This window comes from Leptinotarsa decemlineata, unplaced genomic scaffold (genome assembly GCF_025532065.1).
Source record: "Leptinotarsa decemlineata unplaced genomic scaffold, Ldec_3_MD MMD2_tig00000157_RagTag_RagTag, whole genome shotgun sequence".
NCBI lineage: Eukaryota > Metazoa > Arthropoda > Insecta > Coleoptera > Chrysomelidae > Leptinotarsa > Leptinotarsa decemlineata.
In genome coordinates this window covers 1115087-1142545 of record NW_027412543.1, presented here as the reverse complement: position 1 = coordinate 1142545, position 27459 = coordinate 1115087, and the positions used below count along the sequence as shown (strand labels likewise).

The 27459-nt window shown below is 37.2% G+C and overlaps 1 protein-coding gene and 3 long non-coding RNA genes across 6 annotated transcripts in view; 2 read left to right on the top strand and 2 right to left on the bottom strand.

Annotated features, from left to right (window-relative positions):
* The window catches only part of LOC111507252 (microfibril-associated glycoprotein 4-like), a 70334-nt gene that overhangs the window by 40610 nt on the left and 2265 nt on the right, over nucleotides 1–27459 (top strand). The window lies entirely within an intron of this gene.
* Nucleotides 224–27459, bottom strand: part of LOC141481316 (uncharacterized) — a 29365-nt gene continuing 2129 nt past the window's right edge. The window contains exons 2-4 of one of the 2 annotated variants that reach the window (XR_012464889.1): nucleotides 2754–2865; nucleotides 2283–2561; nucleotides 224–2151 (exon numbers count right to left, since the gene is read on the bottom strand). This is a non-coding gene — a long non-coding RNA (uncharacterized lncRNA). Of the gene's footprint in view, nucleotides 2562–2753; nucleotides 2866–27459 lie in introns of both variants that reach the window. The other variant, XR_012464888.1, reaches the window with a different exon arrangement.
* Nucleotides 20006–22211, top strand: LOC141481315 (uncharacterized). Its single transcript, XR_012464887.1, has 2 exons — nucleotides 20006–20834; nucleotides 20923–22211. It is a non-coding gene; the product is annotated as an uncharacterized lncRNA (long non-coding RNA).
* LOC141481318 (uncharacterized) lies at nucleotides 22750–26039 on the bottom strand. The gene is made up of 2 exons (XR_012464891.1): nucleotides 23781–26039; nucleotides 22750–23660 (listed from the first exon to the last, which is right to left on the bottom strand). It is a non-coding gene; the product is annotated as an uncharacterized lncRNA (long non-coding RNA).

Genomic DNA, 27459 nt, shown 5'->3' with positions numbered 1-27459 from the left:
TAGTATTTAGTAGAATTATTTCAAATGTAATTTTTCTATATTCAACAATTATCAATTGAAAGAACATAGTAATTGTGAGAATTCATAGAATATTCAATGTTTTTGAGGATACAATATAGAGACACTTTCCATGATAGTTTTATATCTGTTGACTAGTTTCGGTCATTACACTATTTCCAAAACTAACTAGATTACATTCAAATCTGAGTATGTATACCTATATTGCCTTTACCTATCATAAATAGTTTGATACCTGGGATAACTGGTGGTTATCAAATATTTTCTTACCGATGGGAATGCTTTCAAAATAAGCATGCAACAATTCAACATCACTCACGTTCATCAAGGATGATTTTCTAGTCTTTGCTTGATTCCTGACAACCACAGAATGAAACTCTGTATCGGTGTAAAGTTTTATAGAAGAACCGATCTAAATGGCATCTATCGAAGCGAATAACACATATGTCGTTGAAGTTGAATCTCTCACCACTTGAGTTGCGGTTGAAATCATTATTGGCGATGTTTTTTATTCAACTTTTCAAGGTCATGAATGTCATCGTGCGCCATTTCCTTGACAACGAACTTTGCACCTGTTTTTTGGCGTTGCTGATAATGGTTGCATATTGGGCGGGCACGTAGATAGGACTATTCTTGAGTGCTTTCTTAATCGCCTTTTCAATATCCGAATGACTTGAATCTCCTTCATTCTGCCCATGTTCAACCACTAAAAACTTGTGAGTAATGCTGTTGATGTTGAAATTAGCTACAGCATACAAAAAAGCTGAAACAATGAATTTGTTTTTGCCTTGTCCCCCGCAATTCTCAGAATAAAATATGATATCCAGTACTTGAGAATTTGCAGCTTCCGAGGTTTCTTGCAAATAATCCAGAAGACAGGAGCCGATTTTATTGGACCCACGTTTCCCCTCTCCTCCATGCCACCAGTGGCAGTAAACTGGCCCTAACCTTTTCTTCTCAAGTTGACAAATAGTGAAGTTATAGCAATTCAAACGGGATTTATAATAGAAGGAATTGACGTCACCCTTGGGAGTTGGAAGAGCAACTTGCAAATCGAAGCAAGATACCTTATAATCATCACCGATCAACGTTTTATCTTCATCTTCTTCTTTTCTGGAAAGTTCTTTCTCCTTGAGGTGAGTTCGGTAGCTTCCATCCGGATTGGAGTATTTGAATGTTTCGCATATTTGACACTTGTCTTTTTTAGGTGTATGAAAAGACACGTGGAACTCATAGAGAAATATATGCCGATACATGGAATATTTGCCGAATTCAACTTTTGAATTTTGCAGTCATCAACGTAATCTCTGTACAGATCTGAAAGATTTTTTCCTCCGTCAATGCATTTTCTTTCAGTGTTTGCTCGAACATAATGACTTTCGATCGCTGGAATTGAAGCAAGATGTTCCCTCATCCCATTTGTTATTGCCTGTGGAAGAATGTTAGTTGCTTTTAATCCACGTTTTTCCCCTTGTAGAAATCCGTCTTCATTTTTGTTTTTAACAGTTCTCATGAATCTTTCAGACACACCTAAGGTACTTCTGAAAAATTTGAAGCAAACGAGAACTCGTACATCGTTCTTTGAGAAGAAATATGACTGATTTAGGGTTCTGTTTTTTTGCCGGTTCATTGTCACTCAACGGGAGGGTGGATTTACACACTTCATGTGCCTAAGAACAAAGTTTCTCTGTGCTTGCAAATCCCCTAATGCCCAAATTTGTGAAACATAGCTCGTCTTTCCTATTCGAAAAATTTTGTGAGGCACCTTAACTGACATTTTTCAACATTGCACGGTACCAGCATAGTTTTAGCCGGTTTCAATTGTCTAGTTTTCAGGAAACAATATTCTTTACCTGATCTCCACAGTTTCTTAGCCACAGATTTCCTTCATTTATCTGGATTCTTCGTTCTTTTCTCAGGCTTCAATGTTGCCTAATCAGGCATGATTGATTCATCGTTTGTGGAGCAGTCATCTGTATTGTCAGCCGGCTCTTCTGTTACGTCAAACGTTAGATCTGTAGTCATCATCAGTTGTAGTCGTCGTCGTCCCGGTGCTGTTTGTAGAGAAGGTACTGCAACTTGATGAAGAATCATCCGATGACAATGAAACACTCTCTCCATCAGCTCCAGCATCTACGTAGAGAATCAAACATTGAAATATACCATTTGGAGAATACGTATCAGTAATATTTTGTTTGGGCAATAGAATATTATTCAACATTGCTGAACGTTGCAGGCCTAGGCCAACACAATAAAAAACTAACTATTCACATAATTGTAGGAATATCCAGATACATCAGCGTTTCTTCCATCTTTTTCATCCTCAGTTTCGTAATGAAAACCTTCGTCTATACTGTCCGCTGTTGGGTGTGGAAGTATCGTAAGCTTGCTGATATTATTAACAGGGCAGACAGCTGTGGAAATCACGAGGCATTTTTCTTGATGATTTTGTGATTGTGTTAGCTCACTCGTTATTTCTTCAGCAATCTTGTCACCATCTGAAGAAGTATTTTCAGTGTGGCGAGAATAATTTTCCTTCTCTCCTGAAACAACATGAAGATTAAGTACGTACATTGATGCTGACACCAACATTCAAAAAATGCTTAAGACACTCCATATTTCTTGTTTTTGATCTGCGAACTCAACCTAACCTATTTGGGTTCACTGTAGGTATCACGGTATGAAAATAAAATAAGAGGAAAAATGAAAAAAAGCCTGAAATATTTTTTACCCACCTGTTGCTTCAACTATATTGTATGTCTCTAAGTCGATATCGTGAAACAGCTTGTTGTTGGTATTTGTTGGGTTTCAGGAGCGCTCCTTACCTCTTGGCGAAATGTTGGTGGCCTGTAAACATAATCCGAAATTATTAATTTCAACAGTTGGTTCCAGTGAGCGTTATCAATAGTAGACAAAATGTGGATTGAAATAAAAGTGAACAAAACCCAGTAGTAGATGAGCAACACCGGTTCTGTGACACCGGAAAATTAACTAACAAAAGTTAGTGCAGCGTTAGAAAAAAAACATAGATGCTATCATAACTGAAAAAAAACATGGAGTCTAGCGTGAAAGAAAAAAAACATGGCTACTATAGTGATATACAGGGTGTGTAGCGTTCAAGGAAAAAAAACATGGCCGACGTCAAAGTATACAAGGTGTTCGTAGCGTTGAAGAAAAAAACCTGGCGTCCACCATCAAAGAAAAAAAACATGGCTACCATCGTGATATACAGGGTGTGCCGCGTTCAAAGAACAAATCATGGCGTTGGATATTATTATATACAGCGTTGGAGAGAAAAAAACATGGCTGCAAACATGCAAGAAAAAAACATCCGAGTTGGCATCATCAGGAGATGATGCAGAAAAAACAAAGATGGCGCGCGCTACATGAAAGGTTAGGAGGGTCTATTATTTTTTCGTGGGATCCGACATGCCAGAAGGACAGCATTATTTGTCTTTAATGAATATGTCGAATAGATGAATTACCAAATTTTCGGATCAGTACGATTCATCCAAGTTGGCATCATCAGGAGATGATGGAGAAAAAACATAAATAACGCACGCAACATAAAAGGTTAGGAGGGTTCAATATTTTTTCGTGAGGTCCAACATGCCAGAAGAACAGCATTATTTTTCTTTGATGAATGTGCCAAATATATGAATTAACAAAGTTTCGGATTTGTACGATTCTTCCGAGACGGCATCATCAGAATATGACGGAGAAAAAACATAGATGGCGTCCGCAACATGAAAGGTTAGGAGGGTCTAATATTTTTTCATGGGATTCAACATGCTAGGCATCATTTATCATTGATGAATGTGTCATATATATGAAATAACAAGGTTTCAGATCTGTACGATTCATTGAAAAATAAACACTCCCGGTTCATGAAAAATTGAGATAGTAGCAGAGTAATGGTGAATTCGGAATTGCCATATCGTGTAGAGTCCAAATCTACAATGATATGGTCACTTCAGGTAGTCCGATTTTAACAATTTCGACATAAATGGATTCGTCTCGATGTCAAGAAACACAAATAAGCATTTGCAGAAGTGTTGAAAGCATATGAGGCTAACTTTGTTATTATTGAAGGTGGTAGGGGTTGCGGGTACTCGAATATCACAATTTTCACTGGAGAACACGAAAATGAAAATTATGAGTATGTAGCATGAATTTTCCATCATTTGGGTAGTCTTTTGTATCGAATATCTGCATTTCGTATGTTGTAATTAAATTTGACTCGGTTGTGCAACGTTGCCAAATGTTAGGTGGTGGATGTGGGGAGTGGGGGGACGAAAACACGCAGCATTGGAGGTTATGAAGGGATTTTGTGCAACTTTTCGTGCATTATCAGGTGGTAAGTTTGCTAAAAGAAAGGAAAGAAACATTTTCAATATTTATTATACATTTTCATTTTGGTAATATATTGTAAAGGCATTCGTATAGAATATCTGCATTTCGGAGACTGCAATTATATTTGGGTCGGTTGTGAATGTGGTGCATACAGGGTGAGAAACCTTCGTTGTTGTTGTCGAATGTGGGAACCATCTACGATATAATGTCATGCTCCTCTAAATTCACAACGTTTGTAGGTATATCCAACTCGTGAAATTTCGAAATCAGATAGTCATGTTTTTGATATCCTCGCACATAAACGATATCGATATCGTGTAAATTTTCCATGAGGATGGCATCCAATTGATTTTATTACACACAGCGGGAGGAATACCTCAATCCATGAACGTTTCGCTCCAGGTAACAGGCGGTACGACGATCTTCTTTACTTAAACAGGAAAATGGTTGATTTGGCAGCAATAAAAAGTTAACATACTGATTTCAAATCCTAATGGATATCTCCTTAGGATAAAATTGTTGCTCGATCATGAAACTTTAAATATCTACAGTAGCTATTCTCATGTTGACTTTGCGATTGATACTGAAGCAAAATCACATCTTTTGTTCCATTTCTTGATAATTTCGCTGAGTTAAAGGTGCTCGATGACAGTGTCGTGCACAATGATGCAATAGGCTCGTGTACTTTGTGGAAATCCCTCGGATGCTTCGATTTCAAGTTTTATATCAACACTGGAACTTTTGAGTAATCGATGACAAAGAGATTATATAAAGTCAGCGGTGTTGATGGGAGGATTATGTTGATTCGTCATTTTGTAGCTGAGATCGTAGTTGAAATATGTTTGCAAAAAATTCATTTTCCCAAAATTCAGATGCATATTCTCTTTGGAGTTGACTCTGAAAAGTCAACGTTATATTGGTGATATTCAAATGGTTGAGTTGTGTTGGATCATTGTTGACTTTGGTGTAATCACGATCTTTTTGAAAACATACAATCACATAGCGAGGGCTTTCGAGGAACGAGGAAGTCTTGACGGACCATATTTAATTTTTTGATCCTCATGTGAGAGCAGGCAGCATATGGAGTTCCAATTTTCTGAACGGAATGAGAATAGTAGTATCAGCTTGGATAGCTTTCAAGAGTTGCAATTTGATTTAATCATGAGGGAAGATTCGTTCAACATTCAGTTCGATATTTTCAATGTTCAGCTTAACTTCCGTCTTTGGCGTACCAGCAGTCTCATCGTATGTTGAACGTTAAAGATTTAGTTTGAATGATGCCGAAGCTGTTGGGGTTTGTCTATCCTGAGATGACCAAGTACTTGTTATCTTCGTCGGTGTAGGTGAGAAAGCCTCTAACAGTACTATCAGTTCCAACTTCACGAACTGCTTTCAATTATTTACCATTCTGCTCATAGGTAGCAGATTGAAACATGAAACCACCAGCATTGTTCACAAAGGTTATCCGACCATCTCCTTTAATTCTCTCAACTTTTCCGCTGATGAATAGTAGGCTTTCGTACAAAGCATCATAGGCTACGGATTGAATAATGTTGATTTCAATGACGTCATTATTGCGAAAATATTTGACATACGGAAAGTAGGTCCGCCATTCTACCTTTTGTATGGACTCATCGTTTTGCGATTTTCAGAAAATATTGAACACTTGACAACATGATAACCCAGTTATTTCAGGAATTATTCATTCTCCGTTGATACTTGTCGTTGATGATATATGAAGGTCTTGGTGAAGACTGACGTGGCGGTTGGCGATGAGTTATTCTTATAGATAGCCAGTACCATACTTTCGTTTCAATTCCAAACGGATTATTATTTCTTCGTTTCGAAAATCAATGAGTCTGAAATGTTGGTCGAGCACTCCCAGCAAAATATTGTTTATTTCGTTTGTATGAGAAATGGGTAGATAAATGAGATGATTGGGTGTTTCGAAGATTGCGTAACCAGGATCAACATCAACAGCAAATTCGTATATCGTATGAGACAGTGTGTTGTAGTGTGTGCAGTTCTAGAAGACTCCTAACGTAATGTTGCTATCTATGTTTAAGGTTCGTACTTCAATGATATCGACAGGTAGATCGGATGCATAATGCAAGTTGGGCTTGAGAAGGGTGGAAAAAAAACCCAAAATGTGAGCCAAACTATTTGCAGGTCGGAAATCAATAGAGAGTTTCAGACATAATATTTCACTCTTCAGTGTATTGAAGTTTGGTTTGGGGGTTTGTGGCTTGGGGATTTTCCTTGTACGTTTTAGGTGAACGTACAAGGAAGCTGACGTAAGCTTCAATATCACCAATTTCGTAAGATCCAGAAGGGATATCAATACTTTTTTGTTTAATTTTGTCATCGTTTTCGTAATAATAGAATTTCGTGTCTTCTTCAATGTTCGGTATAGTATTGTACGAATGGAAACTGAGTAAAGCTAAAATGTATTCGGAATTGGAATCCAATCGAATGGGTGGATTGAAATCGATGGAAAATGTCGAAGAACGACTCGTTAGAGTTAATACCATAGACATGACTGATACATTTTCCACATGTACACACCTTAAATAATGATTGAAACAACAATATTTTGAATCATTTGTTCCTACAATAATAACATTCTCTTTGTGAGCTAACATCACCATAATACATAAAACATTCCCAAGGTTCAGCATTCTCTATCAAATCGTCAATCGATAGAGTTTTCAGATCAGTTAAATTACGCAAAGATTTATGTCTTGGCATTATGAAGTAGAAATTGTGGGTACATATGTCAGCAATTACTCTTATCAAATTTTTGATGTCGATCATTGTTATATGTAATCGTTGTACCCCCTCCAAAATATCGTATCAATTCCATTGGAGGTTTGAGATTACCGAAACTATCAAAATATTGTACAGCATTGCCGTTTTTAATGTAAGCTACCCAATGAGTGCCTGCATTCAATTGAGAATCCAAGTTCAATACAGTACATTCTCGCAACCGAAGACCACAAGTTGGCAACGTATTACGCATAAAGACTCCATGAAAATGGAGTAAAGACCTTGGCTTTTGCGTTGATGTTGTTTTTTTAGAAAGAGACCAGATCCCCGAGGTATTCTGCGTAGATACAAACCGGAACCCAAATGTTCCATAGCTTTATTGTGGCGATGATCTTCTTCGAGTTTCTTTTTGGCATTTTTTGCATCTATCACGGTTTCTGCGATGGCGCTCGCCCCCCTGCCAACGATCCCAAAGCTGAAAGGCCTGAAAATATGCGTATGAGTGGTAGAATTACTCCAGATTTTGCTTCGAATGGAATTATCCTAGGCATCCGTATCTTCTTACGTCCTCCAGCTTTGTGAACGGTCATTTTTGCTGCCTTCAGAGCCGATGCCGCGGATTTCTTTACGTCATTCGTCGTAGTCTTCCAATTTTTGATTACATTTTGCAAAATGCTACGTTGAAATGATTTCACACTTTCCATACCAAACTTACGTTTGGACTTCATTACTCCGGTGACCAAAAGAGCGTTTGCGTGTTGGGTCTTTAGATTTCACTCGTTGCCACGCCTTCTCTTCGAGAACTTTATCGGCTTGATGTCTAGTTTCAAGAGACGGTATCAAGAGATGGTATCAAGTATCGGAAAAAACATGGCAAATTGTTGCCCAATTCGTTTCGCGCCATCATATGTGGTCCATCGGGGTGTGGAAAAATCAACACAGCATTATCGATATTATTTCATCAGAATGGAGCCAAATTTGAAAATGTCTAGGTGTACTTGAAGTCGCTCTATCTTTCGAAGTATCAGCTGCTTCGAAAGATATTGGAAAAACCAAAGGAGTCGGTTATTTTCCATTTCAAGACAACGAAGAAATTCAGAGTCCAGAGGCAGCTAAACGAAATTCCATATCCATATTCGATGCACATATATATGTGCACATATATATATATATATATATATATATATATATATATATATATATATATATATATATATATATATATGTGTGTATGATATAAATCAAAAATGAAAATTCATGAACACAACACTCCAAAATAGTGGGCAAACCGGATACGTGTTTCTCTGGCTATTGGCAAACAAGTGTTGCCCATCTTTGCACTTGGCTGCACCGCGCTGATGAGGCCAATAGCCAGAAACACGTGTCCGCGGTTTGCCCACTATTTTGGAGTGTTACGTCCATGAATTTTCATTTTTGGTATATATATGCAACATGATTGTATTGTTCACGCAAATCGAAATGAATTTGAAACATGTTTTTGATAAACACGTCTCTCTCGACATGTCTTTCGATGTATTCAAGAGAATGTGTGCCGAATGTTAGTGACAAGTATGGAACTTTCATCATTGTCAAGGAATGCGATCTAAATGAGGGGCGATATCGAAAAGGTTTCGACATGTACATAAGAGTGCGTGAATAAAGATGGAAACGTTATTCGTCGATATGAAACCGCTCAGTTAAGAAGTCGATGTTGTGCGCAAGAACAAAATTAACGAAATTTTGAAACGCATGAGAAAAAAGTATCTAGCTTTGAAATTGGGGAAATCTGAAGTGAATGAGTCGTTGCAAAAGTTTTTTCAACCTATATCGAAGCCGCTAAAGGATATAGGTGAATTCTCCAAAAAATTGGTAGGCCATTCGTGACAACGTAGTGGTGTCACCAAGAAGGAGGAGAAGGAGGAAATAAAGACTGAACTATTTGATCAATCTCGAGCATTTGAAGAGACACAATATTTACCGCTCGAAGTTGTTGCTGAAACGACGGGAAAGGATGACGATGAGGTATTTTACGAGTCACCACCAACACCACCAACAATGAAAAATATTTCAAAGGAGAGTATGATGGAATATCTGAAGCAATATCCGCCCATATCACACAAATATGTCATGAAACACTTGGCTATAGACAATTCAATCGATAAAATATACGGACTAGTTTATGACGAGTCCTCTTCAAAATGAATTCACGGTAGAAATCACATTGACTTTGATAAACGTGGTAATATTACAACTGAAAGACTCGAATTCAAAGGAACTCCAGGACTATATAATTTGATCTTTCTCGATGAACCTGAAGACTATAATGAAGAGGATCGAATCTCTTATAAACGTTTGTTGGAAATAACACAAGCCCACCTGAATGCCAGAGGATCCATGAAGGAAACACAAAAATGGAAATGATCAGATGTAATAAGGCCCATGTTTCGTACGCAAACACACGATAATGTAGTGAGCAATGATGTAGTTGGTTCCAGCATTCTACAAACGCTGTTCCAACAAGATGTGAATGATGTCTTGAACACTCATATGGGGGTGCTGTCTGATCCAATCGCTTTGCTGGATGCCATAAACAAGATGTAAATGATGTTCTGAACACTCATATGCGGTTGCTGTCTGATCGTATCACTTTGCTGGAAGCCATAAACTTTTGTGATTATTATAGAATTATAGAAGGTTTTTGTCAGGCCTCAACTTTCTGTATGCAAATGCTTTACGTGAATATTCATTTCATTATAAACAAAAACTAGTGTATGAATTATGTAATAGATGAAAAAATTGGATATTTACCTTTTTCTGTCGCTCAACCAGCCTAGTGGTTCGCCGCCGCCGCAATCCTCAATTGTAAGCATAATCACATACTTAATATTGTAATACAACACACAGAAAATATATTTGATTTTTTTCCTTCATTCAAAATCCCCCTGCTTTCAAAATTCAACAATGAAAAAAGAAATATTTGAATTATAAAAAACGTGATATTATATGATAAATGATTTGTTGAAATATAGTACAGAATGTTGTTTTCTGGTTGTAGATTATCGCAAGTTGATGAAGTTTTCCAATATGGCTTGGTTCGGCGTACTATGTATCAGTTTCACTAAGCGCAATTGGTCAAGTATGTGGCGGTTACGCTTATATAGACTTGTTCAAATGAAAATAATTTATGACGCGCGCCCGTTACATTGCTGCCATGTTTTTTTTCTTCAATGCTGGCAGCCATGTTTTTACACACATCTTATATATTATTGTTTTCATATTATTTCAAGCGCGCTCAAATCGTTATCTTTCAAACCGCGATAACTCTGTTCGATTCTCTGTGCCACATGTTGGTTTCATTTATTTTCATCGATTTGAAATAGAACAAAGAATTTGAATATTTTACTTATTTACAATTTGAAATTTGACATAACAATGAAGTAGATGGGATACAAGAGAACTGGGGTGTATTTCCTAGGAGACGTACTTACGGTAGTGAGTGGGAAAGAGACGTGTGCGACGTTATCGACGCATAGAAGGATGGAATGAGCATCGAGTAGATTCATTTGATAGATAATAGCGTGGTGGAATTACAAAAATAACGGTATAATATTAATAATGAACGAAAAATCGGATTAAAAAAAACATGGCCACGGGCGTTAAAGAAAAAAACATGACTGTCATACATCGTTTAAGGAAAAAACATGTACGGGGTGTCTCAAATGCGTCGGCGTGGAAAATAATGATATAATAATAATAATGTACAAAAAATGGGATTGAAGAAAAAAACATGGCCACGGGCGTTAAAGAAAAAAACATGGCTGCGAACGTTATAGAAAAAAACATGGCGTCAAAGTGTACAGGGTGTCGCAAAATACGTCAGCATGGAAAATAATTGTATAATGATATTAATGAATGAAGAATCGGATTGAAGAGAAAATCATGGCCACGGGCGTTAAAGAAAACAACACCATGTTGTTTTCTTCATGCCTTTAACGTTGGTTGCCAACGTAATAGAAAGAAACATGTCTGCCATACAGGGTGTCTCATCGCTTAAGGAAAAAACGTCACGCCGACGTACACCCTGTACGTCGGCGTGAAAAATAATTGTATAGTAATAATAATGAATGAAAAATCGGATTCAAGAGAAAAATATGACGTCAATATGTACAGGGTGTCTCAAAATACGTCATTCAAAAAACATGACAGTTTAACGAGGCTCTATCGTTTTGGCGTGTGATTATTCAGGTGGGGGGGGCTAACGTCCAAGCGTGCGATCACAATGGAAAACATTTGAAAATGGGGGCAATGGGGGTGAAGAAATCACGCGGGAGGGTATTATTATTATTTTCGAAAGAATGTTATTGTCGTTAATATTAGGTGATAAAATGATATCTGAAGAATACAGACGGAAAGTTGAAGGGTTTTGTAAACGTGTTCAATAATTAAAGGAAACCTTTCAATTTTTTTCGAAGAAAAAAAGATTGTTTTGAATCGTTTGGCTGATTAAAATATTCAAAACAGTGTGTTCGATGGAAAAGTGCATCAAACGAGATATTCGCTGCGAAGTATTCAACCTCACAGCGTAGATTATGTCGCCGCCAATGCTGAGATTAAATTTTATGCTTTTGAGTGCAATAATGAATAACGTTTTGTATGTGAATGTACCAAAGGGCGTTAAATTCATGGCAATTTGTGTGAAGCCCAATAATGGGCTTCTATTGCATCCATGATGCAATAGAACACAATTTCCATTGTGTTCTATTGCATCATGGATGCAATAGAACACAATGGAAATTGATGAGTTTTTGTGAACGAAGTTCCAAAGAACGCCCCCTTTAAATATAAACTGAGGCTGATATTCCACGATCTTCGAGAAATTGATACAAAAACTGTTGAATTCATTTCATAACACGCAAGGCAAGCCAAAATGAAGTCACAAAAATGAAGTCACAAATGGAATTTGACCTTTATAGAATTCTCATTATGGTATCTACGATATTAGCATGTATTTTGATTAGAGTTTTTCAAGAAATAATCATGAAACTGAATGAAATGTATATAATTTGGTTTGAATAATCCCCTCTACTCAATGAGCCACTACCTAAAAGCGATAATGCCGTAACGTGAGAGTAGATATTTCTTCAGATGATCTTCAGATTGTTGACCTTGGTGTTGTAGCGGTTGTAAAATAAAAAAAAAACATTGAGTTGTCACATAAGTATTTATTGATTGCATTAAGTAAAATATCATTGCGAAATAGTCATTCATTGAAAAATAAATGTAATTTTCTTCAGGAGTTCTTTTAGCTGGTGCAAAAGTCCTTCTGCAGGGCATGGAACACCGAATAAATTACAATTAAATTGTCCAGCTTCAACTATTTTTCGAGTGAACTCATTGTATTCATAGTAGGTGTATTCTCTGAAAAAATACATGTGTCCATCAATGTATCGAAAATCATCTGTGAAAAGCACCAGGAATTCCCGGAAATACTTATATGGGAAATCTGTTCTCTGGTTGTTATTACACCAGGTGTTTCAAAAAATTCCACGTATGGTCATATAGTATCTAACCTTTTCCATTATTAGTTTGGGATATCACATCCATATCGGATGTTACTCGAATTGGATGAATTTCTTTGATTTATGGACTAGAAAATACTGCCACATAATATTCACGTTCATTTTTATCGAGTGCAATTATCTCACCTGCTGAATTTTGATAGATGTGTTTGAAAAAAACGTTTTCACTCATATAATCTCATATCACTCATATCATCTCATTCAAATCCAGCTTCAATAAATATCTGTTTTAACCTAAATATAGTCTGTGATTTGGAAATTCTGGAGCTTTTTCCAAAAACATAAAATCAGGGAATTTTACATTGCAAAGGTTTTTCATTTCAGTTGTTATTTTGGGGATATTTATCGTTGAAGCTTTCTTCTCTTGCAGTAGAACGCTGATTCGTTTTTACTGTGGTGGTATTACGTCAACCATATAAAGATTCAATGGCATATTCGTCATCTCTTCCTAATTGAATTGTTTATTGTTGGAACCAAGGAAACATAATGGAAGTTTCTTGGCTGCTATGCCCCAATCCAAGTACATGTCCAATTCCGTGAGTTAGAGTCATGAGAAAATTCGTACCTCCGTTTCCATCAAGATCCCGCGATTCGTCCTTTTCCTTGTCTGAATGAATTTCTGTGCATACATCATTCGAAGGTGGGTAAGCATGAGCTAAAACTCTCCTGGGCCCATCAAATTCAGATTCACACATTCCATTATCCATGCAGTCTCGGCAAAATGAATGTCTTCTTTGTACCAGCGATATAGTTTATCGGTTTTTTATCGGAAATTAGAAATATTCCCCCATAAACTGAAGGCTTCTTCAGAATCAATCCCCATTTTGGCAGATGCTTGTAAAAAATACCATGTTTTGTTCCATTTACCTCGAATCGTGAAAGCGTTTTCAGCGATTACGTCTTTGAAGCAAACTCAGAGTATCTGAATTCAATGTACCATCTACGGAAAGATTATATTCCTCTTGAAAACTACTCATAGTCGATTCAAAATCTGTGAGAGAATTATTGTTTTCGATGTAACCATGTCGAACATTTCTTCTCTATTCGTCACACTTTCATAAGTAGTGAGGTACGGAAATATATGAGTGCCCACCACAATATTTCGAAACAATACTGAATTTCCAAGTCACTTCTCATTTTTACATATGGTAGTTGTGAGTATGTGTGAGCGAGATGGTAATGACGCCAGAATGGGGTTATAGAGAAAACATGAAGCACTAGCCGCAACTTAGTTGATGACAATCTTTGTTTTTTCTCTGTTGATGAATTTTGGTTTTCTTTCCCTTTCATTTGATGTACTGTACGTGACGATGCGACTATTATTAACGAAGATGTCGCTTAGTGCCCTTTCGGTATTTCACCATCTTTGATATTTCTCTACTCCACGCTGACTTCATATACACTCCTTCCTCATGTTAACGTATATATTGCATCCTATAACTCTTACACACGTCAAATCTACCTAGAGTTGGGTATTCCACAAGGTTCCGCTACGAGGTCTGAAAATGACTGAACTTGAGCTCCCTAAGAAAAAGCATTGTATTTTGAGCCAGACATAAAGTTTTTTTTTATTGAATGACGTATTTTCAGACACTCTGTACACTTCGAAGAATCGCACGTTGAACCGATGAAGCCCCGTTAAACTGCCATGTTTTATCTTACATGATACACCCTGTACACACTGAAGAATCAAACGGTAAAACGATAGAGCCTCGTTGAACTGTCATGTTTTTTCTTGAATGAGACACCCTGTACACATCGAAGAATCGCACGTTGAAACGATAGAGTTCCGTTAAACTGCCATGTTTTTTCTTGAATGGTACACCCTGCACACATTGAAGAATTGCACGTTAAACCGTTAAAGCCCCGTTAAACTGCAATGGTTTTTCTTGAATGATACACCCTGTACACATTGAAGAATCACACGGTAAAACGATAGAGCCCTGTTGAATTGTCATGTTTTTTGAATGACATATTTTGAGACACCTTGTACACATTGAAGAATCGCACATTAAAACGATACACATTGAACTCTGTACACATTGAAGTCATAGTTTTTTCTTAGATGATGAGACACCCTGTATATCTCAATGACAAACATATTTTTAATGCCTGGTGTCGACGGTGCCAAGTAGCTTATTGCATTTCCCGTTTACGGCTTCATCAATGAAACGTGATAACAATGAAATATGAGAAACTGTTTAATATATTTTTATCGACTTGGAATAAAACGAAAATGTGTGTTTGTGAATATTCAACTGTTTACTATTTGAACAAAATCGGCCATTTCCTATCAAATTCCATAATTATTTCCAGTACAACTCTCATCAAAATACATGCTAATATCGTACACACTATAATGAAAATTCTATAAAGCTCAAATTCCATTTGCGACTTCTTCAACGTTGCATGCTCTGGAACAAATTCCACCGTTTCTGTATCTACTTCACGAAGATCCTGGAATATCAACCTCAGTTTATATTTGAAGGGTATATTCTTTGGAACTCCGCCTACAAAAACTGCCAATTGGTTGTCATTGACAAATGTTGAACTCATCAACTTCCATTGTGTTCTATTACATACATTGCCGAAATTGTTGGGTTTCACACATATTGCCATGTATTTCACGCCCCTTGGTACGTTCACATACAAAACGTTATTTATTATTGCAGTTAAAAGAACAAAATTCATTTTCAGTATTGGCGGCGACATTATCTATGGTGCGAGGTTGAATTCTTCGCAATGGATATTTCGTTTGAGGAACTTTTTGATTGAAAACTCTGTCTTGAAAATCTAAATCATTCAGCTGCTTCGAAACAATCTTCTTTTCTCCAAAAAGTCGAATGTCTTTCTTCACACGTTTACAAAACTCTTTCTCTTTCCGTTTGTATTCTTCAGATGACATTTCATCACTGATTATTTCGACTACGCACAATTCAGTCTTACCTATAACATGACTAATCAATATGATCCTCTCATCAGTACCGCCGACTTTATACAAAAAACTCTCTTCGTCATCGATTGTTCCAGAAGGGATGAAAGCATCAAAAGTTCCAGTGTTGATGTAAAACTTGAAATCGAAGCATCTGAGATATTTCCACAAAATACACGAGCCTATTGCATCATTCTGCACGACACTGTCATCGAGCACCTCCCACTTAGCGAAATTATCAAGAAATGGAACTGAAGATGTGATTTTGCTTCAGTATCAATCTTAAAGTCAACATGAGAATAGCTACTGTAGATATTCAAGGTTTCATCATCGAGCAACAATTCCTTCCTAAAGAGATAACCATTATGATTGGAAATCAGTGTAGTAACTTTTTATTGCTGCCAAACAAACCATTTTCCTGTTTGAGTAAATTTCACGAGTTGGATATACCTACAAGCGTTGTGAATTTCGAGGAGTATGACAATGCATCGTGGATGATTCCCACATTCAGCAACAACAACGAAGGTTTCAATGGTTTGGACTTCCATTGTCTACTATATAAAATGATTTGAAATCCCTGAAACAACTAAAAAAGAATAATTAAAAATGAATAGCTGAAAATAACAATTATATCAAGCAAAATGAACCTGAAATGAAATAATAGTGAAATGAACTACGAGTAAAAATATAACAATTGAATAAATAAAAATAAAGGAATGGAAAAAGAAAATAATAAAAAGTGTAGAGATTCCAAGTCACGTTAGTTCACGACGTTTCGATTTTTACTATCTACAATCGTCTTCGGGTGATGACTGGACTGATTCCTCCGAGAGATGACTATTTATAGGTCGTTGAAATACTTTCACTTATCCCTACTTTCCATTTTCCGCTTCACTGGTTCCGTGGGAGATGACCGTTTTGGCGGGAGTTGGCCATTTTTTGCTTGATGTTGGGTTTCCATATGTTGCGTATTTCTACACTGGCCTGGCTGAATACGTTGTTGGACAACATGTATGCGGCTTTCTTGAATTTTCTCCTAAACCAATGTTACTCTTTGTGCAAGATCTCAGCTTGGGACCACTCGATGTTGTGTTGATGGGTCCAAACATGGTCTGCTATTCCTGATTTGCTGGTTACACAGGAAGATCAACTAATTAGTTTCGACGTGGAAAGCCTTCACACCAACGTTCCGGTCGAAGAAGCACTCCAAATCATACAGAGAAAGCAATCCTAAGACGGGAACCTGAAAGAGAGAACGAATCTACCTATAGAAGTAATTATGGAATTACTAGGATGCTGTGTACGAAACTGTTATTTCCAACTTAAGGACGGATTCTTTACAAAAGATGAGGAACTGCCACTTTCACCAGTCATAGCCAACATATATATGGAGTGGTTTGAAACTCTGGCCATTGAAGAAGCCCACAAGAAACCCCGAGTCTGGTTGAGATATGTTGACGACACCTCCATAATATGGAACCATGGGAATACTGAACTAGACGCCTTCCTGAAACACATCAACAGCGTGAGACCTTCCATCACTTCCACAATGGAGAAGGAAATCCACAACGAATCGTCATTCTTAGACGTTTTGGTGAAGAGGACCGACACTAAGTGGGAAACATCTGTATACCGAAAACCCACTCACACTGAACCACGAATCCAACCACCATAAATCGACTTAAAAAGGAATCATCAAGACTCTATTAGACCGTGCTTTTGAGCTCTGTAATACAAAGGAAGGTGTCGAAAAGGAACTAAACATCATCAAAAATGATCTCCAACGGAATGGCTACTCCAAAGCGATGGTAGAAAAGATTTTAGCTGAAAGACAGCAGGTGCCTCGCAAGGAAGAGAAGCCGACACAACCGGTACTTGCACTTCCCTACATCAGAGGATTATCGGAGAGGATAAGAAGAATTGGTTCCAAGTACAACATCAGAACCTGTTTCAGATCCGGTAACACTATCCGTAGCAGCCTCACGGAAACCAGGCCCCCAAACGCGGACTGCGATTCCAAGAAATGCATTTACCGGATACCCTGTGAGTGCGGAAAATCTTATATTGGTGAAACTAAGAGGCCATTGAATGTTCGCCTTGCCGAGCACAAGAAGCACACACAGCGAGGGGAAACCAGCAAATCAGGAATAGCAGACCATGTTTGGACCCATCAACACAACATCGAGTGGTCCCAAGCTGAGATCTTACACAAAGAGTAACATTGGTTTAGGAGAAAATTCAAGGAAGCCGCATACATGTTGTCCAACAACGTATTCAGCCAGGCCAGCGTGGAAATACGCATCATATGGAAACCCATCATCAAGCGAAAAATGGCCAACTCCCGCCAAAACGATCATCTCCCACGGAACCAGTGAAGCGGAAAATGGAAAGCAGGGATAAGTGAAAGTATTTCAACGGCCTATAAATAGTCATCTCTCGGAGGAATCAGTCCAGTCATCACCCGAAGACGATTGTAGATACTAACAATCGAAACGTCGTGAACTAACGTGACTTGGAATCTCAACACATTTTATTATTTTTTTTTTTTTTTCTCCATTTTCATTTATTCAATTGTTATATTTTTACTTGTAGTTTATTTCACCATTATTTGCAGATATTTTTATTTCATACAAATGGCGTTATAATATATTACCAAAATGAAAATCCTCCAATGCCGCGTGTTTTCGTTCCCCAACTCCCCCCATTCACCACCTTACATTTGGCAACGTTGCACAACCGAGTCAAATGTAATATCAACATCCGAAATACAGATACTCGATACATTACTTTGCTTCTATCTCAGTTTTTATAAACCGGAAGTGTTTATTTTTCGATGAAACTTACAGATCCGAAACTTTGTTAATTCATATACATATTCGACACATTAATGACAAATAATGCCTGGCATGTTGGATCCCACGAAAAAATATTAGACCCTCCTAGCCTTTCAAGTTGAGCGCGCCCATCTATGTTGTTTCTCCGTCATCTCCTGGTGATGTCAAGTTGGATGTTTTTTTCTTGCATGTTGGCAGCTATGTTTTTTTTTTCTTTATATTCCGCTCAATGTCTGCCGCCAAGTTTTTTTCTTTGAACGCTGCACACTCTGTATATCACGATGGTAACCATGTTTTTTTCTTTCATGCTGCAAACACCTTGTATACTTTGACGTCGGCCATGTTTTTTTTCCTTGAACTATTGTAGCCATGTTTTTTTTCTACAACGCTGGATGCCATGTTTTTTTTTCAGTATGCCTTGCTTCTATTAGTTGAATTTCCGATGTCATAGAACCGGTGTTGTTCATCTACTCCAACTTGATGCCCAACGCAATGAACATTTTTGTCGAGCGCCCGCTCATCTTCCCACGACAACGTAGTTTTGCAGAAAAACACAATTCAGAATTAAGGTGCTAAGTTTGGACTACGGACCAGAGACATCGGTAAACATTCAGAAGTTATTCTTGGAGTTTGAAGCGCCAGTCAAATGGCATACAATTTCCAGAAAAATATATTCCTAAGAATTCTGAGCAAATTGATGGTGAAATTTTACTCTGCTTCATGTACAAGTGAACATTGGCAACATCATTTTAAAGCAACAATGGCGAATGATCATTATCCGAAATAAAAAATGCAGGTACTAACAACGAAAAAGTACTTTCGTTTAAATAGAACCACAAATTGTTGAAATATTAAGAAGAAGTAATGACAAAAAGATACATTCGCCATTGTGATACAAAATATAAAGAGAAATTTATTTCAGGTCGAAGATACTCACCTTTCGTCAACTGGTTTCTGTATTAATACCAAAATTGCTGGACCAACGGCGAAACTGTTTGTAACGGTCTAAATTTACTTGTAAATATTGTAGATATTGTTCGTTTATTTACTATGGAATCGACAGAATTGTCATTTATTGATGACGAACTTTTCGTCACAGCTAGGGACACATCTGGTTTGTCAGTGTGCCCGACCTACATTTTCAAAGAAGTTGTTACGTTTCAATTTAGCACTAGATCAAACTGCTCTTATGTGACCTTTCAAAACCACTACCTTACCTTTTAAGATCTTTATTCAGAGGATATTAACAATGTAATTCAGTTACAAGTTCATTTTATTCATTTAACATCATAGTAATGGGAATCTTCCGTTCCATAGAAAACCATACCTGAAATGTATAAGAATAAATGTATGCTCCCTGACTAACTGCTTTGACCAGTACTTACGCGTTCTCCTATTGCCAATCGACATTGGAGATCCGAAATTCCTCGCTAGGTTGAAATAGTTGTTATTGTTTGTTTCTCAGTTTTCTTCACCTATCATTTTTTTCAGCCGTTGTCTGCCTTATTCCGAGAATATTTCTTGCATAGATTGTTATTCATCACTTCCAGAAGGTTTACTGACATATTAGAGCCATATCGCCTGAAAAACAATATTAGTTACCTCTGGGTTTCTGAATACTGTTTGATATTTTCGGTAAATATTCTGCATAATATGAATGCTCTAATATTTGTACTGAAAGGGAAGGTTATGGCGACTTACCTTATATGTTTCTATTCCATCGCATGAATAAGGATTGGTAAATAGTTGAAAATAGGTTGGAACAATATATTTTGTAAATATTCGTAAACAAGGTTAAGAGACAGCTGTTGGTTGACATCTGCCGAACTTTCGTAGTGTCGTTCCGTCGACTTACACCGAACTAGTTCTACAGTTGTTCACGGGTGAGGGATTGATCGGTTACTCAAGTTGTCAAGGGTTGTTTTAGGGTTGCATTGCTTTGAGAAGGAGTTTTGATGGGTCATGGACTTGTTGATGATGTATCAAGTGGCTGTGGAGGAATTGTTAGATTTATGATGTTGTGCACAGCGCCCCCTTGGTGCTTGTAGTGTAGATTGGATGCACTGTGGCAACAACTGGTTAGCTGTCAGATGTGGCATTCTCTTAGTATTTGGAAGTTAGCCTTCGGTGAGCTTGGTTCGGAGTTCAAAGGGTATCATCAGACTGATTGTAGGATATATTTGGTTGTATTTGTGCCATCCTTCACGGGGATTATTTCTACAAGTCAGGATTGTCTAGTGGAAGACTGATTGGTCATTTTGGTGTGGATATTTGCAGTCGGAAACTTAAGCTCTTTTGAGGATTTGTGGTGGATACCGAACTCGTGCCAGGTGGAAGGATTTCCGAAATTAGGTATGTCTGAATCACTGTCGCATCTCTCATGTGATCTTAGCTATGATATCACTTCTTCAATTCTACAACCTTCGTTTCTCGTCTCTAGATTCATAAGAAACAGAAGGCCCTCAGTCACTCATCAAGTCCCAGCAGGACTTCCGTGCAGAACACCGCACACGAAGAATCGTATAGAAAACCCCTTGGCCAGGGTAAGAATTTTACCATTAAATGTGTTTTAAATGATTTTAGTAATTTCTGGTTCCATCGTTATATCTCAACTGAATATTAGTATTGAAGAGAGGTTTCAACACTCATTCAATTTTCTTGATTTTTACGGATCATATGGTTATACAGGGCACCCAAAAATATACTCTTGTTATCTTGCTACTTTGCTTGATGAAAATATACCAGGGGTATTGATTAGTCAAATAGTCCTATTGAATGGGGGTTGAATCTCACCTTGTTTCATCTGATTCTGATTGAGAATTTTCTTCCGTAGGGTTTTCCTTCCTGTTTTTCTTCCTGCTTTTTTTCTTCCTGCTTTTTTTCTTCCTGCTTTTTTTCTTCCTGCTTTTCTTCCTGCTTTTCTTCCTGTTTTTCTTCCTGTTTTTCTTCCTGTTTTTCTTCCTGTTTTCCTTCCTGTTTTTCTTCCTGCTTTTTTTTTGTCTTCGTTAAGGGTTCCTGTTTTCCTTTTTTTTCTTCTTGGGTCTTATTTGATGATCCATTACTGGTCCAGCTTGTCGTGCCCTACAGGGTGATCTATCTTGGTGGTGCTACAGGGTGATCCATCTCCGCCGTACTACAGGGTGATCCATCTCAGCAGTACTACAGGGTGATCCACTTCCGTCGAACTACGGGGTAGCCTAACACCATATACCGGGTGGCCCAAAAGGAGCACGCAAGTTATAATTGATTTAATTGAATATTTGTGATATACTGAGATATTTGAATAATTGTTGCCCTTATGTTTATTGATACCTGTTGATATAGTGTTTGTTTATCGTTTATTGATGAAGAGTTTGTTATTGATACCTGATTGACATAGATATTTGTGAAACGGAAATTGAGGTATATTCTTCCTTTCACGATTGCTGATTGACACCGATGCGCCTACGCCTGAGCTCACGCGACGCAAACGAGTTTGTCTTACCATCCGATACTAGTATTTACGATTTCACCTACTCAATTTTCGTGGTAGTTTTACTCGACGTATTGTAGTTTTTTTTAGCGTCGTTACTACCGTAATTTATGGCTGATTGAATTCGTGGTATATACACCGCGCTCTTGTATGGACATTTGAACATCGCGTAGTAGTGTGAATATTGCATTGTTGTCTTAGAAGCGTTGTTGGTTAATCCATGTAAGTTAGGATTACTGAATAAATCATATTGGGGACCTTTATCTTTTATTTCCAATATTAATTGGTAAGTTATTGATATTGTGAGTTACTTAGGGTATCTGGAGGATTAAATTTACCTGGCGCCCATTAAGATCTATTTGAAATTTGCTAAGTTGTTTAACCCACTCCCGTCTCCACTGTTTAGCTTAGCCGCGGATACCCATCTGTCTTATTTGTTACCGACAGATGATTTAGTCTCCTCTTGTGGTTTGTGAGGTGACATTTTGGCGCCCAACGTGGGGCCGCGTTAAAACAACGTTTCATAGTTTTTTTTTTTTTATAAATTTGGAAAAATTTTTTTGATAAATTTGGAAAAAATTTTTGATCATTTTTTTTAATATTTTTTTTGTGTCTCATTGGAATTGTTATCATGTCCCGCAAAATGCTAGTGAACCGTTTGAGTCAAGATGAGCTCGTGTATGAGGTTAGAGTTAGAGAAATTGCTACAGGAACTGTTCAAGAGATGCGGCATTCTCTGACGATGGCAATCAAATTAGAGGAGAAGGGCACTTAAGTAAAAGCTTGTTTTTAAAGTTTTTATCATTATTTTATTGAACTATAGTATTGATGTTTTTATATATACATGAAAACGTGAATTTGTGATTGTTGACATGTCCTTGTTAAGTGTAACTGTAATATTGACGTTTTCGATAATGTATGTAATCTTTGTGCATTCTATTAATACCACTACGGAACATTGATATTGAAAAAAAAAGGTATCCCCGTGGACATATGAATTAAGAGATGAAGACGGTAATTATAAGGGGATATGGAATGCGAAAGACCTAAAGTCAGCTAGCGCTGATGAAAATTTACGCTAGTAAATTTTCTTGAGGCAAGGGGGGAATTGTAACGGTCTAAATTTACTTGTAAATATTGTAGATATTGTTCGTTTATTTACTATGGAATCGACAGAATTGTCATTTATTGATGACGAACTTTTCGTCACAGCTAGGGACACATCTGGTTTGTCAGTGTGCCCGACCTACATTTTCAAAGAAGTTGTTACGTTTCAATTTAGCACTAGATCAAACTGCTCTTATGTGACCTTTCAAAACCACTACCTTACCTTTTAAGATCTTTATTCAGAGGATATTAACAATGTAATTCAGTTACAAGTTCATTTTATTCATTTAACATCATAGTAATGGGAATCTTCCGTTCCATAGAAAACCATACCTGAAATGTATAAGAATAAATGTATGCTCCCTGACTAACTGCTTTGACCAGTACTTACGCGTTCTCCTATTGCCAATCGACATTGGAGATCCGAAATTCCTCGCTAGGTTGAAATAGTTGTTATTGTTTGTTTCTCAGTTTTCTTCACCTATCATTTTTTTCAGCCGTTGTCTGCCTTATTCCCTATACCTTTCCGAGAATATTTCTTGCATAGATTGTTATTCATCACTTCCAGAAGGTTTACTGACATATTAGAGCCATATCGCCTGAAAAACAATATTAGTTACCTCTGGGTTTCTGAATACTGTTTGATATTTTCGGTAAATATTCTGCATAATATGAATGCTCTAATATTTGTACTGAAAGGGAAGGTTATGGCGACTTACCTTATATGTTTCTATTCCATCGCATGAATAAGGATTGGTAAATAGTTGAAAATAGGTTGGAACAATATATTTTGTAAATATTCGTAAACAAGGTTAAGAGACAGCTGTTGGTTGACATCTGCCGAACTTTCGTAGTGTCGTTCCGTCGACTTACACCGAACTAGTTCTACAGTTGTTCACGGGTGAGGGATTGATCGGTTACTCAAGTTGTCAAGGGTTGTTTTAGGGTTGCATTGCTTTGAGAAGGAGTTTTGATGGGTCATGGACTTGTTGATGATGTATCAAGTGGCTGTGGAGGAATTGTTAGATTTATGATGTTGTGCACAGCGCCCCCTTGGTGCTTGTAGTGTAGATTGGATGCACTGTGGCAACAACTGGTTAGCTGTCAGATGTGGCATTCTCTTAGTATTTGGAAGTTAGCCTTCGGTGAGCTTGGTTCGGAGTTCAAAGGGTATCATCAGACTGATTGTAGGATATATTTGGTTGTATTTGTGCCATCCTTCACGGGGATTATTTCTACAAGTCAGGATTGTCTAGTGGAAGACTGATTGGTCATTTTGGTGTGGATATTTGCAGTCGGAAACTTAAGCTCTTTTGAGGATTTGTGGTGGATACCGAACTCGTGCCAGGTGGAAGGATTTCCGAAATTAGGTATGTCTGAATCACTGTCGCATCTCTCATGTGATCTTAGCTATGATATCACTTCTTCAATTCTACAACCTTCGTTTCTCGTCTCTAGATTCATAAGAAACAGAAGGCCCTCAGTCACTCATCAAGTCCCAGCAGGACTTCCGTGCAGAACACCGCACACGAAGAATCGTATAGAAAACCCCTTGGCCAGGGTAAGAATTTTACCATTAAATGTGTTTTAAATGATTTTAGTAATTTCTGGTTCCATCGTTATATCTCAACTGAATATTAGTATTGAAGAGAGGTTTCAACACTCATTCAATTTTCTTGATTTTTACGGATCATATGGTTATACAGGGCACCCAAAAATATACTCTTGTTATCTTGCTACTTTGCTTGATGAAAATATACCAGGGGTATTGATTAGTCAAATAGTCCTATTGAATGGGGGTTGAATCTCACCTTGTTTCATCTGATTCTGATTGAGAATTTTCTTCCGTAGGGTTTTCCTTCCTGTTTTTCTTCCTGCTTTTTTTCTTCCTGCTTTTTTTCTTCCTGCTTTTTTTCTTCCTGCTTTTCTTCCTGCTTTTCTTCCTGTTTTTCTTCCTGTTTTTCTTCCTGTTTTTCTTCCTGTTTTCCTTCCTGTTTTTCTTCCTGCTTTTTTTTTGTCTTCGTTAAGGGTTCCTGTTTTCCTTTTTTTTCTTCTTGGGTCTTATTTGATGATCCATTACTGGTCCAGCTTGTCGTGCCCTACAGGGTGATCTATCTTGGTGGTGCTACAGGGTGATCCATCTCCGCCGTACTACAGGGTGATCCATCTCAGCAGTACTACAGGGTGATCCACTTCCGTCGAACTACGGGGTAGCCTAACACCATATACCGGGTGGCCCAAAAGGAGCACGCAAGTTATAATTGATTTAATTGAATATTTGTGATATACTGAGATATTTGAATAATTGTTGCCCTTATGTTTATTGATACCTGTTGATATAGTGTTTGTTTATCGTTTATTGATGAAGAGTTTGTTATTGATACCTGATTGACATAGATATTTGTGAAACGGAAATTGAGGTATATTCTTCCTTTCACGATTGCTGATTGACACCGATGCGCCTACGCCTGAGCTCACGCGACGCAAACGAGTTTGTCTTACCATCCGATACTAGTATTTACGATTTCACCTACTCAATTTTCGTGGTAGTTTTACTCGACGTATTGTAGTTTTTTTTAGCGTCGTTACTACCGTAATTTATGGCTGATTGAATTCGTGGTATATACACCGCGCTCTTGTATGGACATTTGAACATCGCGTAGTAGTGTGAATATTGCATTGTTGTCTTAGAAGCGTTGTTGGTTAATCCATGTAAGTTAGGATTACTGAATAAATCATATTGGGGACCTTTATCTTTTATTTCCAATATTAATTGGTAAGTTATTGATATTGTGAGTTACTTAGGGTATCTGGAGGATTAAATTTACCTGGCGCCCATTAAGATCTATTTGAAATTTGCTAAGTTGTTTAACCCACTCCCGTCTCCACTGTTTAGCTTAGCCGCGGATACCCATCTGTCTTATTTGTTACCGACAGATGATTTAGTCTCCTCTTGTGGTTTGTGAGGTGACATGTTGTTTCGCCACTGAAATAATAAAACTTCTCAACCTTTCTGATTGAAATTTTGCACAAAACTGAATTTGCCACTATTACACCCAATCTGTTGCGCATTTTCCCCACTGCCATAATGACGAGTGATTTGGATCACCCCGATGGTCCTAACTCAATTTTCAATTTTGAGACTTACGCCACGTTCTCAGTGTGCGATATTTGTGTTCTATTCTGGTCTTCCGGAAATTGAATATATTCCTTTCATCACAGTTTTTTTGTTGATATTTCATTATAATGATGTTAACAGAGTAATAGGTATTTAGTTAATAACTGCTATTTTTGTTTAATGATTGCGATTTCACTCCGGAGGTTTTGACTAGAAAGGGATACTGTGAAAGCCCTATGTATCATCGACTTGAATGCAGGCAATTTTTGTGAAATCAGGTTGAAAGAGTCAAAAGGTATTATGAAATCTGTGAATGTGTTTTTCTGAAAATGTTGAAGTCAAATTAATCATTGTTTTTTGATATTGTCAGATCTAAAAAATGTATCCAATTGTTCTGTTCTATCTCTACGGTAAATTTGATTTTATCGTGTAGACTATTGAGAAATTTCAAGTATTGAGTTATTTGTCTCGTTGAACCATCTTATAATGATTTCATATTTCCAAACTCTTTTGACATCTGTCAAAGAAGCTGAGACATAAATAATCAAATAATCAAATGAATAAATGACTGCAAATATCTTAGAATTTTTTTGTCCATTTCTGAAGACGCGCGCGGAGGCAGATTTTAGCCCCCGAAATGTAAAGTTAAAGTTAAAAGTTAGTATTGTATCAGTTCTCAGATTTCTTTTATTAGCAGAATCTTTAAATACGACAAGTTACTGAATAGAACATTTTTCTCTGTGAAAAATAATTCGATTTTACGTAGTAACTTATCGGGATGAACTAAAAAGTTTGCCCTTTCTACATTTATATAAAGTTCTCCATTATAATTTTTATATTTTTCAGATTGCGTAAGGTGAAAAATACCAAAAAGGTCGATGTAAAAAGTGTAATGAAATATCAAAACTCAGTGATGAAAGAACAATTGTCCAGGTAGAATCTCCGAGAATATTAAAAATTATCTTTCAAAATTCAATCTACAAACATCCTACACATTCAACCAAAATTTAGGAAACAGATTATTTGATGTCAAACCTAAAATAGTAAAAGGGAGGAGATCTGGTATATGTATATCGACAATTTGGTAAATGCCCCGCCAAATATACAGGCTAACCTGGTAGAGGTTTTGTTATAAGGTACCATGAACATGTCATTCATGTATGAATTAATGTATGAACATCTTCAAAATTCGAAACTTAAAATGGATAAAGATAATTTCAAAATCCTCCATACATGCGAAGAAGGGAAAATGATGAGTTTGTTGCAATTTATGGAAATAA